The following is a 14,884-nucleotide window of genomic DNA, read 5'->3' as shown; positions in this document are numbered from 1 at the left end:
GGTGGGATTTACCCGCATACAGTGGGGAGTTCAAGAGGCGGGTAAATCTCTCCCCGGACCCTCACGGCTATAGAAGTAAATATGGTCTCTGTGACCCAAATCCATCGAATGGGAGAGACCCGCGGGTTTTCAGCCTGTCTTCATTGGCAGGCCCCTAAGGACTGTCAAATGGGGGTGAAGGCCCCTTTGGAAGTCTTAGACGTAGTCTGCGGCCCCCCAGGGCCACGGCCCGCAGGTTGAAAACCACTGGGACAGACTATGCGACCCGCTCTACACACTGCTCCAGCTGCTGGAATACGGCGTCCGGTTCCGGGGCCCACAGTTCAAGAAGGAGGCTGATAAATTGGCTGGGGGTCAGGGAAGAGCGCCAGGAATGATTCATGCATTGCAGCTCATGCCTCGTAATAGACTTAGACTTCCAGGTCAGAAGGGACCATTATGAGCATCTAGTCTGACCTCCTGCACAACGCAGGCCACAGAATCTCACCCACCCACTCCTGGAACAAACCCCTGACCTATCTCTGAGCCGCTGAAGTCCTCAAATCATGGTTTAAAGACTTCAAGGTGCAGAGAATCCTCCAGCAAGTGACCCATGCCCCACGCTGCAGAGGAAGGCGAAAAACCTCCAGGGCTTCTGCCAATCTGCCCTGGAGGAAAATTCCTTCCTGACCCCAAATATGGCGATTAGCTAAACCCTGAGCGTGTGGGCAAGACTCACCAGCCAGACACCCAGGAAAGAATTCTCTGTAGTAACTCAGATCCCACCCCAGCTAACATCCCATCACAGGACAGATTATAGGTGCTTAATCCACTTAGTTTAACAAACGGACGATTAAGGGGTGACTTGATTTCAGTCTGTAAGTACCTTCACGGGGAACTAATATTTGCTAATGGGCGCTTCAGTCTAGCAGACAAATGTCTAACGAGCTCTAATAGCCGGACGTTGGAGCTAGGGCAATTCAGAGTGGAAACAAGGCGTGAATTTTGAACAGTGAGGGGAATGACCCAATTTACCAAGGGGCGTGTGGTGGAGGCTCATCACTGGCCATTTTAAAGTCAAGCCTGGATGTTTTTATAGGCGCTCTGCTCTGGTTCAAACCGGAATTATTTCAGGGGAGCTCGATGGTTTGGGCTACAGGAGAACAGACCAGCTGATCACTGTGGTCCCTTCTGGCCTCGGACTCTAGGACTCTTAAGTACGGGCCTAACTTGAAGTCAAAGGGAGCAGTGAGTTGATTGGAGGTAGGTGGGCACTGGGGCTCCTTAGAGGTTTTTAAGGCCCGGCTTGACAAAGCCCTGGCTGGGATGATTTAGTTGGGGTTGGTCCTGCTTTGAGCAGGGGGTTGGACTAGATACCTCCTGAGGTCCCTTCCAGCCCTGAGCTTCTCTGATTCTATGAAAGTCTGTTTCCCATTGCTGAGTAATTTCTATGAAAGAGAAATTGTCCACTAGTTGAGGCCATAATGCTGATTTGCCTAAAAGGGGGACGGGTTGACTTAATAGGAAAAGAGGTTTTAAAATGACATTTAGAAACGAAATATCACTGCAAAAAAATGAAGTGGGAGTGGAGGTGGCCAGTATGTAGCCATTCCCCAGCCTGGTTGCAAATCAAACACAGCAATGGGGGGCTAATGTGGACAGTGAAACTAACTAGAAACACAACAGGAAACTAAGTAGCCCAGCTTTGCTGTCCTGGCACAGTGCAATGCAAAACCCTGAACATCCGCCGTAGTGACGGGCCCCTTGGAGGTGGCATTTTCCAGAGCACTCAGCATCGGCCTTTGAAAATCCCGCCCTGCAAGGGTTCCACACAGGAACGCACCGAGCGGTTTTCCTTTCGATTCCATCTTGCCCGTGTCTTTTTGCTCTTCCTGCAAAAGAGACAAAAACGTGCTTGTTTTCCCAAGCGAGGTGTAAGCAGCACTCCGGTGTGGACAGAGCAGCCCCTCCGTATTTAAGGTTACATACAGGACCCCGTTTGAAGGCTGATTTTTGCAGCATCTTCCCTTTGAAAATATATTTTAAAAAATCTCATCTGCCTTTTACATGTTTAGAGTCAAGTGATGTCCTAGAAAGAGGAAGGGTGATCCTGTGGTTAGGACACTAGCCTAGAACATGGAAGGCCTGGGTTTGAGTCTCTGCTCTGCCACAGACTTCTTGTGTGACCTTGGGCAAGTCCCTTAGACTCTCTGTGTCTCAGTTTCCCATCTGTACAATGGGGATAACAGCACTGCCCTGCCTCCCAGGAGTGGTGTGAGGCTCAGATCCCATGGCAGTGGGGACCACGTAAGTACCGCAGATAGACGTCTCGTGGGAATTTGTTCAGAAAACTTTGAATAAACGTGTGTTGGGCTTTGAGACTGAAAAACACATCCTTCTTCAAACTTTGGTGCCATGTCCGCCTCGCCCCTGCAGTATTCCTCCCCCGACTCAAAAGCAAAGTAGATTTTAAACCCTGACTCATGCAACGGGCCAGGAATAGCGCTGTGACGCCAGGTCCCTGAAGCAGGCTGTGGAAGGCACAGGCCGCTGGGTAGAACTGCCAGAGGACAGACAACGTTTGGTGTGATCCCATTTGAGCTGGGAGAACATCCTGGAGGAACTGACCCCGGGGAGCAGGGGACTCAGCCTCGCGTCAGATAGGCACAGACTGACTGCTTTTTCTCCATGCTCCCAGGCCACTGTCCAGCCCCCAAACCCAACGCTCCAGCCCCGGCCCCTCCCAGCACAGCCAGGCCCTGCGTTGCTGCCGATCTGCAAAGGCACTTGGGGTCAGCAGATCTCATCCAGTGCATGGACCAAACTCCCTATAGGCTACAGCGGCTGGGCAAGAGCACGGACCCCAGACCTCTTGCGTCCCGTGGGAGGAGGGGCAGGCTATGCCGCCTCTAGAAGGAGGCAAACACACGGCCCCGGTCAGCTCACGAGGGTCTGGGGGCACAACTGCCCGAGGGTGAAACCTTTCGTCACACACGCTGCTACGCCCAGACGCCTTTATGTGCTGTGACGAATCCCACCCGTGGGGAAACAGAGCCAGAGAGCTCAGAGCAAAGCGTTCAAATGTTTTTTTGGGGGGGGGGCACTAAGGTTAGGAAATGGCAGATGTTTGGTGTCTCAGGCCGGGGACTGAGCTCCCCCATTTCAGGATGGCTACGACAGTGGAGTCAATGTGAACGGGGGCGGGGGAGGGGAGCATTTCTGAAATCAGGCCACTCCTTTAGGTGCCTGTGCATGGACCCTAAGGCTTGAAACTCTTGGCCTAAGTGTTTTGCCCCTGGCATGGCCAGGACGAGCGCCCGGCTCTTCAGCCTGCTACCCATGTGCCTTAGCCACAAGGGCGCCCCCACCCCCACCCCTTCCCTGGAGCAGATGCCGACCGCCTGGGGATGATCACAGCCCAGGGATCCCAAGACATGCCAAACGCATTCCCGGCTCGCCTTGATTTTCTGAATCTCTTCTTCCTCTATCGAGCACCAGCCTCCCGCCGCCGGGAGTGTGTGTGTCAGGGGGGGTAGGGTGACCGGACAGCAAATGTGAAAAATTGGGATGGGGGTGAGGGGTAATAGGAGCCTATATAAGAAAAAGACCCAGGACTGTCCCTATAAGCAGCCTCCCTGGAGGGACTGGGATTCGTTTACTGCTGCTTGCCTCCGAGTGCTGGGATCACTTTGGGGGTTGCACAGCCATCGGGTCATGGCGTCCAGCGAGACCGCAGGAGATCTGAGTGTCTAAACGCTGCCCAGGACGGGACCTCGGCATCCTCCCATGGGACGGACGGAAGAGCGCAGAGGGCCAGATCCTTTGGGATGGAGGGACACTCTAGTCTAGCTGAGATCTGATCCTTCCCCGTGTGGCACAGTTCAGGTTATTATCCCGGAACCATCCTGACAGGTGGGAATCTCGGCAAAGCCTTAAATCTCTCCTGCAAAAGCAGCTCCGTGGTGCCAGGGGTAGCTTATTACCGTGAATGATTTGCGTGATGGTTTCCCTCCCTCATTCGCTCGCTCAGGGCTCGGCTGGCTGGTTCTTGCTCACATGCAGTCAGGAAGCAGGTCCCACAGCTGCACCTGCTCAGGACCCCCAACCGGTGAACAAATCAGCGAGGTGGCCTGATGGCACCACCCTGCCTGACCTGCTGAGGAAACCAGCGGTCCAGTTCTTAAGCCCAACCCCAGCCCCAGCTCGCTGGCTGCGCCATGCACACGCCCGCAGAGTCTCTGCTTCCCTGGGCTCCTTTCTCTCCAAGCTCTGCTCCTCCACAGCTCCAGTCTAGCCCCTGCCCTGCCCCCAGCCTTGTTCGAGGCCTGTCCCAGCCTTGCTCCTGCCTCAGAACCAGCCCTGTTCCTGCCTGCCCTGACTCCTGGCTCCGACTCTGTCCTGCCCCTTGACTCTGGCACTCGGACTCTGATCACTAGGCCTCATGACCTGGTCCCCAGCAAGCTACTGCTGCTCCTGGGCTTAAGAACTGGATTGCTGAACTCAGTTCTCAGGCAGCCTCGCTGGCTCGTAAAGCCATCTGCCGGACTGAGCAGGCGCAGCTGCAGGGCTGTACTCGTGACATAATAATGGCCATACAGGGTCAGGCCAAAGGTCCATCTAGCCCAGTATCCTGTCTGCCGACAGTGGCCAATGCCAGGTGCCCCGGAGGGAGTGAACAGAACATGGAATCATCAAGAGATCCATCCCCTGTCGCCCATTCCCAGCTTCTGACACATGCTCAGGGTCAAACCGACCACCATATGTGATTTCCAGGGAGCTCCCCTGGCCTTCAGGCAGATTTTACCCTATGACGCGTTCCCGAGGTTTGAACCCATCTCTCCTGCTGCAGCTTGTCTCTGAGACTGTCCTCATTTGACTCGGGGCTGTTAACTGATCCCGCTCGTCTTCCCATCATCTGTTGACGTGTTTGTCAGGTTCGCCTCCCACTGCCACCTGTCACTGCTGAATGACGCCACTGTGCGGGTTTTAAAGGGAGAATTCTAGGAAGTCATCCCTGTAAAAATAGCGAGCATCACAGCCACGCACCGGTTCGCTCTTTGGAAGAATAAGCTGAGGAAGGTCGTTCTCATCACTGGGGCATTGTCCAGATAAACACAGTTGCCAATAGCTCCTTCTCCATGTTGCTAGCATCACCCCAGGCTATTAAAAGGGCAGCAATTAAAATCAAATCCATTAGAACACTTCGCTATTTAAAGCGTTTGTTGTCTGTGGAGCTTGAGCTCAGTGAATCAAAGTCGGTCAATTTCAGTTTCTGGTCAGTTTCATTGTTGGTTTAAAAGAAAAGGAAGTATTTCTTCACACAGCGCAGAGTCAACCTGTGGAACTCCTTGCCAGAGGATGTTGTGAAGCCAAGACCATAACAAGGTTCAAAACAGAACTAGATAAGTTCATGGAGGATGGGTCCATCAATGGCTATTAGCCAGGATGGGCAGGGACGGTGTCCCTAGCCTCTGTTTGCCAGAAGCTGGGAATGAGCAACAGGGGATGCATCACTTGATGATCTGGTCTGTTCATTCCCTCCAGGGCACCTGGCATTGGCCACTGTCGGCAGACAGGACACTGGGCTGGATGGACCCTTGGTCTGATCCAGTAGGGCCATTCTTATGTTCTTATGGTTGCCACACCAGATCAGACCAGCCATCCGTCTAGTCCAGAAGAAGGTGCAAGGAGCTCTGCTACGGCCAGTACGGGAACAACCTGCCCATAGGGGAAATTTCCTTTCTATCTGCCATCAGTGTGTGGTTGGCTTATGCCCTAGCTTAGGGGTTTCAAACAGGGGGCTCACGGGCAGAGCTGACTCATTTCATATCTTATTGTGGCCTGAGAGGCGCATCCAGCTTGCCACAGGCTGAGCTTTCATTTGAAAAAAGGGACGTTTCCAGCGTCTGTCTGTAACGTAACCCAGGGGTCACAGTAACTGGAGGCAGTGATGACTGCCTGAACCCGCAGCCAGATCTGAACAGGGACTCAGACATGTGAGCTTAGGGTGACCAGACAGCAACTGTGAAAAATCGGGACGGGGGTGGGGGGTAATAGGCGCCTATATAGGTGAAAGTCCCAAAAAATGGGACTGTCCCTATAAAAACGGGACATCTGGTCACCCTATGTGAGCGCCTCAGCACCCCAGTAACCTCACAGGAGGGTCAATCCAGGGGCCACAATAACTGGTCAATGGCTGATCAGTTCAGAGGAGGGAATGGGCACAGACCCCGCAGAGGTGGGAGCTGGGAGGTGCAGCAGGGAGGAAACGCAGAAGCCACACGGAGAGACAGGCAAGCGGGAGCGAACCAGAGAGCGGCAGCTGAGGAACGGAAGGGCCAGGACAGCAGCGGGCCCGACAGCTCTCCCTGGCCGTGTATTCACTGCGAGTAGCTGGGGGAGGAGGATGCCCTCCCCCGCCTGGGGTGACCATGGCAAGTTCACCTCGTGGTCTGCCCTGTGCTTTCCCTGGGGCGAGGCCCCGGGTGTTAGGCCCGCTGGGTAGCAGCCCTGCCTTTGTCAGCAGGGCCCAGCCGGCTGGTGAGTGCTGCTGGATGTGACAACAAGGTACTGCAAAAGCAACTGCTAAGAGCTTGGCTCCCGGCCCAGGGCCTGCCTGCCCTCTCCGTGCACGGCGCCCGGTGGCAGGTGCTCTGCTGGGCGCGGCGGGCGGGACGCAGTCTTGGAGGCCCAGAGACTCCAAGAGGGACAGGGGGACAGGCGCCTAAATGCCTTTGAGGCTTGGGTCTAAACGCATCCCCCAGCCCACAGCTCCTCGGTAACTGCGGCGTCCGCCTCATCTCCACAGCACTGGCACCTCTGAAGAGACAGGCAGAGGGAGGCCCCGGGAGAGATTAGAGGGGAGCAGGGGAACCCGGGGGGGAAAGTGGAGTAGAGGGATGCTGGGGGAGGCCCAGGGGAGCAGGGGGTGACTCGCTACAGAGCCCATCTCGTCCCCACCTCCTCCTTAACTGTGCCCTATTCCTGCTGTCCATGGGGGCTCTGCTGCCCGGGCAGTCCTGCTGCCCATTCCCAACATTGACTGGCTCCACCTGCAGTGTCCCCGGCTCCCAGTGCGCCGACCTCCCCGCCCCGTCCCAGCTGCAGTGTCCCCGGCTCCCGCTGCGCCGATCCGGTGCCGACCTCCCCGTCCCGTCCCAGCTGCAGTGTCCCCGGCTCCCGCTGCGCGGACCCAGCGCCGACCTCGCCGTCCCGTCCCAGCTGCAGTGTCCCCGGCTCCCGCTGCGCCGACCCGGCGCCGACCTCCCCTCCCGGTCCCAGCTGCAGTGTCCCCGGCTCCCGCTGCGCCGACCCGGCGCCGACCTCCCCGCCCCGTCCCAGCTGCAGTGTCCCCGGCTCCCGCTGCGCCGACCCGGCGCCGACCTCCCCGCCCCGTCCCAGCTGCAGTGTCCCCGGCTCCCGCTGCGCCGACCCGGCGCCGACCTCCCCGCCCCGTCCCAGCTGCAGTGTCCCCGGCTCCCGCTGCGCCGACCCGGTGCCGACCTCCCCGCCCCGTCCCAGCTGCAGTGTCCCCGGCTCCCGCTGCGCCGACCCGGTGCCGACCTCCCCGCCCCGTCCCAGCTGCAGTGTCCCCGGCTCCCGCTGCGCCGACCCGGTGCCGACCTCCCCGCCCCGTCCCAGCTGCAGTGTCCCCGGCTCCCGCTGTGCTGACCCACTGCCGAGCCCCCTGCCTGGGCCCAGCCCTGGCTGCTTGGAGGACACGGTGCAGCTGTGGAGGGAAAGGAGACGCCCAGCCCTGGACCCGCAGAAGTGGCAGCACACTGCTCCGGCTCCCCCGGCGTTCCGGCATGACTCGAGCCCGGCCTTCCCCTGAGGCTGACGTCACGGCCTCAGCCAAACGCCCTCGGTAACTAAGTCACCCACGTGGCTCAGAGGCGGCGCCAGGCCTGCCCTGGAGCCCAGACACAGCACTAGGCCAGCGGCTGCCCCACGCTTAGGCCCACTGCTGCGACCATTCCTGCGCTGCCTCGATCCCAGCCTCACCCCCTGCTTGGTTCCTGACTCTGGCTTTGCCCCGTGGCTCTGACTCTAGCACTGAGCTTCGGCGCTGTTCTGGTCACAGCTTTGACCACTAGGCCTGACCACCCATCCCCTGGTCTGTGACACCCAGTCCGTATCTGGGTCTCCTGCACTACAGGGCAGGGTTTAAACCTTCTCCCTTCTCTGCAGCCAATAACACTCACAAATCCGTAGCTCTTTGTAAGGAAACCAACACCTCTCTTTGAGGAAGAAAAAACATCACTATTTTGGGCCCAATAGCTTCGAGTTAAAGTGGCCAGGTGCAGTTTCCATGTCAGTCTCACCACCTGCTGCTGGGCCATCTACCTGGGCATCGGAGAGCAAGGCACAGTGACACAGAGCCAGGGCACGACTGTACAGTGACAGCTCAAGGGCACGACTGGCTCCGTCACACAGACCCAGCTGTGGTGAGTTGGTCTGTGTTTTACATACCGAGGCATCTTTGGAACATGCCTTCGAGGCTGAAGTTCTGCACCTGCCTCTCCTGCCTGCCCTTCACAGCACAGCCCCGGCAGCAGAGCCCCACAGATGTTTAGCAGAGCGGGGATCAGGCAGAGCCAATGGCTGATTTTTAAAAATATACATCTATGAAATCTCTCACTGCTTCCGACTAAGGCCTCTAAACTGCGGCCAGGTCTGCAGCCGTCATGTGGGCGCGGGGGGGGGGCTACGCAGCTAGCCGAGGTGTGATTGTCACATGGGTTTGCAGACCAGCGCTCACTTTGCCCAGCCCACGCAGCTAAAAATCCCAGTGAAGCCGCAGCAGCACAGAGCCGGGCTATCTGCACGGGCTCTCGTTAGCCGTGCTCCAGCGGGTACGTCCCACCGTGCTGCGGTCACAGCTCCGACTGCAGGGTAGCTAGACCCACAGCGCTTCATGCCCGGCATCCACATGTGGGAGCCTCGCGGCCAATCGCTAGCCATGGGTGAGTGCGCGATGCTTAGAAAACCCCCCTTTCAAACTGGGGTGCCAGTCTTGTGGGCACAGTGCTGCCAACTGGGGTTCTGGAGTGGCCACTGGAAGCCGGCTAGGCCCAGCGCCTTTCATGTAGGCTACGGCCCCATCACGGCAGCCCTGGTTGGACGCTGCCGGCTCGGCTTTGAGCTGCCTGCCTAGAGGGAATGTCTCTTGGTAGGAGCAGGATTTGCACAGCTTTCGGGAGGGGGTGGCTAGCGGCGCTAAACCAGAGCTATCCATTTCCACCGTGGCCACGATGACACCCATCAGCAGCCTCTTCAGCGCAGGCGCTGCCAGGCTTCCCCAGCCAGGATCTCCACTGCCTTTCCAACCCATCAGGCCCCATCCTGCGTGTTCCCCACTGGAGCTCACGCAGCAGCCAGTGCCCAGTGGCTGGTGAAGGACATTCCTCATAAGCCGGTCGACCACGGAACAGCCAGACCTCTGGCCTCCTGCTTTGCTAGTGGTGCGACGCCAGCCACAAACTGCTCCAGGAGATGGGGCCCTGCCCGAGGGGGATTTCTGTGTCCAAGGCTGGGCCGGGAATTACCCGCTAAATATGGCCCCGACTCCTTGGCAAGGCTCAGAGTTTCCCTTATTCTGCAGCGGCAGAACGTGCCAGGGAGTCCAGCCCCGAGTGCAGAATCGGGGCCCAGAATCTCAGCTTGGGAGCCCTCGTAGCTGGGGTGAAAAATTCAACCCCTGGGATGGATTGTTCAGGACCCGGCCCTGCACCCGCGGGACTGCCCCAAAGCCCTGGCCAGGGAAGGGAACAGCAGCACTTTGCAGGGACACAGCCCCCGCCACAGAGGGATCTCAAAGCACATCGCCAACGGTAACGCCCCTGGCATCGACCTGGGGGCGGAGCTGTTAGCGTTCCCCCTTTGCTAGGGGAGGGAACCAGCGACTTGCCCAAGGAGCTGGGAATGGAACCCAGGAGTCCTGAGGCCAATTGCTCTGCTCTGCAATAGGGCCGGGCGAAGGTGAAGAGAGGCTGGAGGCCGGCATCTGACTGTCGCCGTTGTAGCACTTCTCTGAGAGCGCACTGTGCCACAACCAGCCGCGCGAGCCCCGGCTTTCCCTTCATCCCACCATGGGCGTAAATCACCGGGACTCCCGGCACGTTCCAGGGCTCCTCTTGCTTTAGCAGGTGTTGTGCTCCGGGCTGTGGCTCTGTGCGATGACAGGTCACCATCAGGCCACTGGGCTTCCGGAGGGTAGGGTCCCTGCTGCTCTCAGCTGGCCCTGGGGCTCTCTCTCACACACACACACACACACACACACACACACACACACACACACACACACACACACACACACACACACACACACCTCCCTCTACCTCTACCTCCTTCCTGCACTGCAGACACGGCCTGGCTGTAGCCTGGGGCATTGGCGATTTCCAGCCATTGACGAGACAAGACACCGGCACGCGCACAGTAGGGAGCAGCCCTGCACCGGCCCTTCAGCGACGCATTCGGGGGCATCCACTCAGCTTCTCCATCTTTAGCTGCTCGGATCCCAGGGACCATGTCCTCCCGGGGCAGAGGTGGCAGGGAGCTGGGCCGTGAGGCACCCAGACTAGGGGCTGGCAGTTGGGGCAGTCGCACGACCCGAGCCTGCTGTGTCGCTCCCCTTGGCCCAGCTGGAGAGCTGGGTGAGGAGCCAGGGCGCTCCGGCTGGTGCGTCAGACACGAGCTCCTTCCCGTGTGCATACGGCGCATGGCCCCTTGGCCGGGGGCAAGGGGGGAGTCTCCAGAGGGCCGGGGAGGGAACCGGGAGTCAAGCCACATGGCCCTGCCTCTGGGCTGGTCCCCTGCACTCACTCGCCTTGTGCCACGGCTGGGGGAGGAGAACACACTCAGGGCCTGGGCACACACACTGGGGTCATGCTCCTGGAGGCCAAGGCTGGTTAGCCGCAGGATGGGTCCAGCATGGGTGGCAGACCCCCAGCTGCTCCTCAGCTTCTCCCAAGCCCGCCCCACGGGCTGGAAACACCCCTCACCCCCCAGTGATGCCAGGCCTGGTGGTGGGACCCCCCGGTGGCTCAGGAATTGGACCGGGACCCACCAAATGCGCTGCAGCGAGAAAGGCAGCAGCTGGTAACGGCCTCCCAGCCTCCGAATCCCAGCCCAGGGATGGCCACGGTGTCCTGGAGGCTTTGTTTAACCCTTTGTTTCCCTGAGAGACAGACAGGGCGTTCCCATGGCTGTCACTTGGCTAGGAAAAGGTACTGTAGCAGCCATGTCTGGGGTGTGGGTATGTGGGGGGAGGCTTTTGGAGGGAAAGGTTTGGCACCACTAGCTGGAGCCAGGCAGCTGCTGGGTGAGTTTCCATCGCCAACTCTGCCAGTGCCGCTTGTTCCTGACCCACAGCTCCCCCTTGCTGTGCCAGACCTGGGCCAGCCCCTGCTCTTCAATCCAACTCGCAGCACCGCCCCCCCCTGCAATTCTAACCTCAGCGCCCCCCACCCCCAGCGTTCCCTCCTATACATAGAACAGTACAAGGAACTGGCTAGTGAGGGGGTGCGTGTGCGCCACTGCCCTCTGCTGGGTGGTATCAGAATTGCTCCACTGTGTGTCATAGGCCTCATACTGCTAAGGGAGATTCTCCTTTTGCTCAAGTGGCAGGGGCCTGTGCTTTGGGAGCAGAAGGAGCTGGGGGCAGCAAAATGGCAATGGCAGCGTCCTACGTGGCCAGGGGCTTAGTACCACATGTTAGAACAAAGTCTCCTTTCGGAAACCATCCCAAAGGCCAGGGAAACACACAGGCTCTGCTCTGGCTGGTGGTGGCCACGCTCAGTCTCCAGCAGGGGCCACCTGCCCCAGCAGCAGCCTGGGCAGCCCCCCTGGTGGCTCCCTGTCTTCCTGCTAGCTCTGGGGTGTGTGCAGGTTGGCTCAGGAGAGGAGGAACAAGCAGCTGTGGCTTGAAGAGTTGGGCAGCTGGTCCCAGGGTCTAATGCCCACTGGCTGCTCAGCACTGTCCTGGGCGCAGCTGTGACGTTACTGGCAGGAACTGTGACCGAATAGAGCATTGTTGCAACCAAGGTCCTATAGTTGCACCAACTCTTGTACAAAGAAGGTCAAGTGAGGTGTCTATGGAAAGGCTGTAATTTGCTGGTTATAATTATGTTGTCTGTATGCATGTATCATTTTTGTATTTGAAGTTATGAATATTGGCTATGTACTTGTAGCTCAATGTGTTTGATTCTAAGTAGCACCAGTGAAGCATTTGGCCAGCTTATTGTGAAGAGACTCTTCAGATTAAGTGCCCAATCAAGAAACACTTAACTGACAATGGACCTTGGGAGACTCCAATCCACATATGATTCCTGGGAACATTCAAGGTAGCATGTGAGCAATGGCTGCTCTACCTGTAAAGAACTGAGTCATGCATGGACATGTGGCTTGTCCATGTGATGCCAAACTCCACTTTGCTGCTGTGATTTTCCACAGAAAGAACAAAGGGGGGGGGGGGTCCTTCCACATGGCAGAGGATATGAAAGGCCCTAGAAACCCCTCCATTTTGTCTTCAGTCCTGTTTCTTACCTCTGGAGGAACTTTGCTACAAACTGAAGCTCTGCACAAAGGACTGATGACCCATCCCAGCTGGGGATGTTCCTGAGACTTGATTTGAACCTGCAGTTTATTCTATCACTGCTACAAGACTGAACCAAGAACTTTGCCATCACTGTATGTAATTGATTCCATTTAACCAATTTTAGCTCTCATCTATATTTCTTTCTTTTTATGAATAAACCTTTAGATTTTAGATTCTAAAGGACTGGCAACAGTGTGAGTTGTGGGTAAGATCTGATTCGTATATTGACCTGGGTCTGGGGCTTGGTCCTTTGGGATTGGGAGAACCTTTTTTCTTTTACTGGGGTGTTGGTTTTCATAGCCATTCATCCCCATAACGAGTGGCACTGGTGGTGATACTGGGAAACTGGAGTGTCTGAGGGAATTGCTTGTCTGACTTATGGTTAGCCAGTGGGGTGAAACCAAAGTCCTCTGTTTGGCTGGTTCGGTGTGCAAAGGACCCCAGCCTTGGGCTGTAACTGCCCTGCTCTGAGCAATTTGTCCTGAATTGATCCTTAGTCGTGTCCCAGCTGAGGCAGCATCGTTACAGCAGCAAGCTAGCGCCACAGCATCTGGGCCCCATGCCTCTGCGGGAAACACCCAGTCCCCACTCCAGGCAGCGGCGCAGACCCTGAGGATGGCGGCACGTTGGCTGCTGGGGAGCGGGGCGTCTCCATGGATGGTGATGGTGCCTGGCCCATCCATCCTGGGCAGGGAGAGAGGCTGGGTGACCGCAGCGTCGCTGGCAGCGAAGTGCTGCTCCCGATGTGCCTCCAGATGCGTGAAGCTGTGACTTTCACTGGCAGCTGAGTGTGCCTGGCCATTCCAGGCCCGTGCAGCGCGCTGCAGACTGGGGGTGGCTGGGAACAGCATGCTATTAAAAGCCTCTTGCCTGGGTTTGCTTGGGAAATGTTACTTGTACCAGCTGGTGCCTAGATCTCAAACTCCCTCTGCTTAACCCTTTGCCAGGTGCCCAATTCTAGGCGAGAAGACACAGCAAGCGCCCCTAGAATGACTCCCTGTGGCCCTGTGCTCCACCAGCCAGGCCCCAGGGCGACCATGAAGTGGCCCTGGGCAGAAAGGGGCTGGGGCTTGTAGTGCATGGTGGCTGGAGTCCCTTCGCCCGCTTTGCATTGTTATTGATCTCACTTTGCCCACTCGGGTGCCGCATCTGAGGGTCTCTCAGAGTACGTCAGCAGCACAGGAGAAGCCCCTCCGCTCCCCCATGAAGGAAGAAATGAGCAGGGATTACCACCCACCACTGAAATGCAGCCACCTCTGGGGCAGAACGCAGCAGCTGGCCGACGGAGCACAGCAATACAGCACAGCAGTTTGGGATGGGAAGTGAAGATGAACCCCATATCCCAGGGGCTCTGCGAGGGGATTGCCAGGAGGCAGAGGGGATCCCCCAAGTCAGAATTGGCCCAGGGAACCCAACACTTCAAAAGCACTGTGGGATTTTTAGTAAGTAGCTGGGGGCCTGGACCATGACAGGGACTTCGAGGTGCTACGTTAATATAAATAATAACCACGACTGGCCAACATCTCCCTGATACAGGCCCCCCCGCCGCACAGCGCCCCCTAGTGTTATGCTGGGCTGTTGGCTCACTTCTGACTGGGGAAAGCGCACCACCCACCGCACGGCCCACACGACATCTTGAGGCAACGAGGCGTTTCTTGGAGGCCTCCCATCCAAACACTGACCCAGCTCCACCCCAGGGAGGCTGAGAGCTGCTGGGGTCACAGTGCAAGGGGAGAAGGCTGCAGGGCTCCCCTGGGTGCTGCTGCTCAGCTGGCACCCATCTCAACCCAGGACCCCACAGCCCGGCCTGTAACTACAGCAAGAAATAATAACAATCACACCATCTCAGGCACAGCCCACCTGAAACTGACGGGGGAGCTGTGTTCGAACCATCCTCCCTGGGCCTCGGGAACGGGGTGCCCCTCTCCCGGAGCATTCTGCAGCTACAAGGGGCCGCGCCCCAAACGCGCATCAGCACGAGGCTGGGGGGCGGGGCAGAGGTGCTTGGTTTTGTGCTATTAGAAAGCTCAAAGCAGGTAGATGTGTGACCCTCAGCAGGTATCAGTTCACATAATGGATCATTCAGCCCCCCGAGCCAGATGCTGCTCATTGCAATGGCCCCAGGGGTACTTCTGGCTCTGCCATACCCTTCCTATTACCCCAGGGCGTGGGCCGTGGGGTCTGACCAGGACCAGATGGGGTGCCTATGGATGGGTCCCTATTTTTGTGGGACTCAATCAATAACCAACCCCTGCCTGGCTTCCACTAGGACCCTCTGGAGCGTGGCACCGATCCAGGAAAGCTGAC

This window comes from Mauremys mutica, chromosome 2, assembly GCF_020497125.1.
Source record: "Mauremys mutica isolate MM-2020 ecotype Southern chromosome 2, ASM2049712v1, whole genome shotgun sequence".
NCBI classification, from domain to species: Eukaryota; Metazoa; Chordata; order Testudines; family Geoemydidae; genus Mauremys; species Mauremys mutica.
This window is presented reverse-complemented; position numbering follows the sequence as displayed.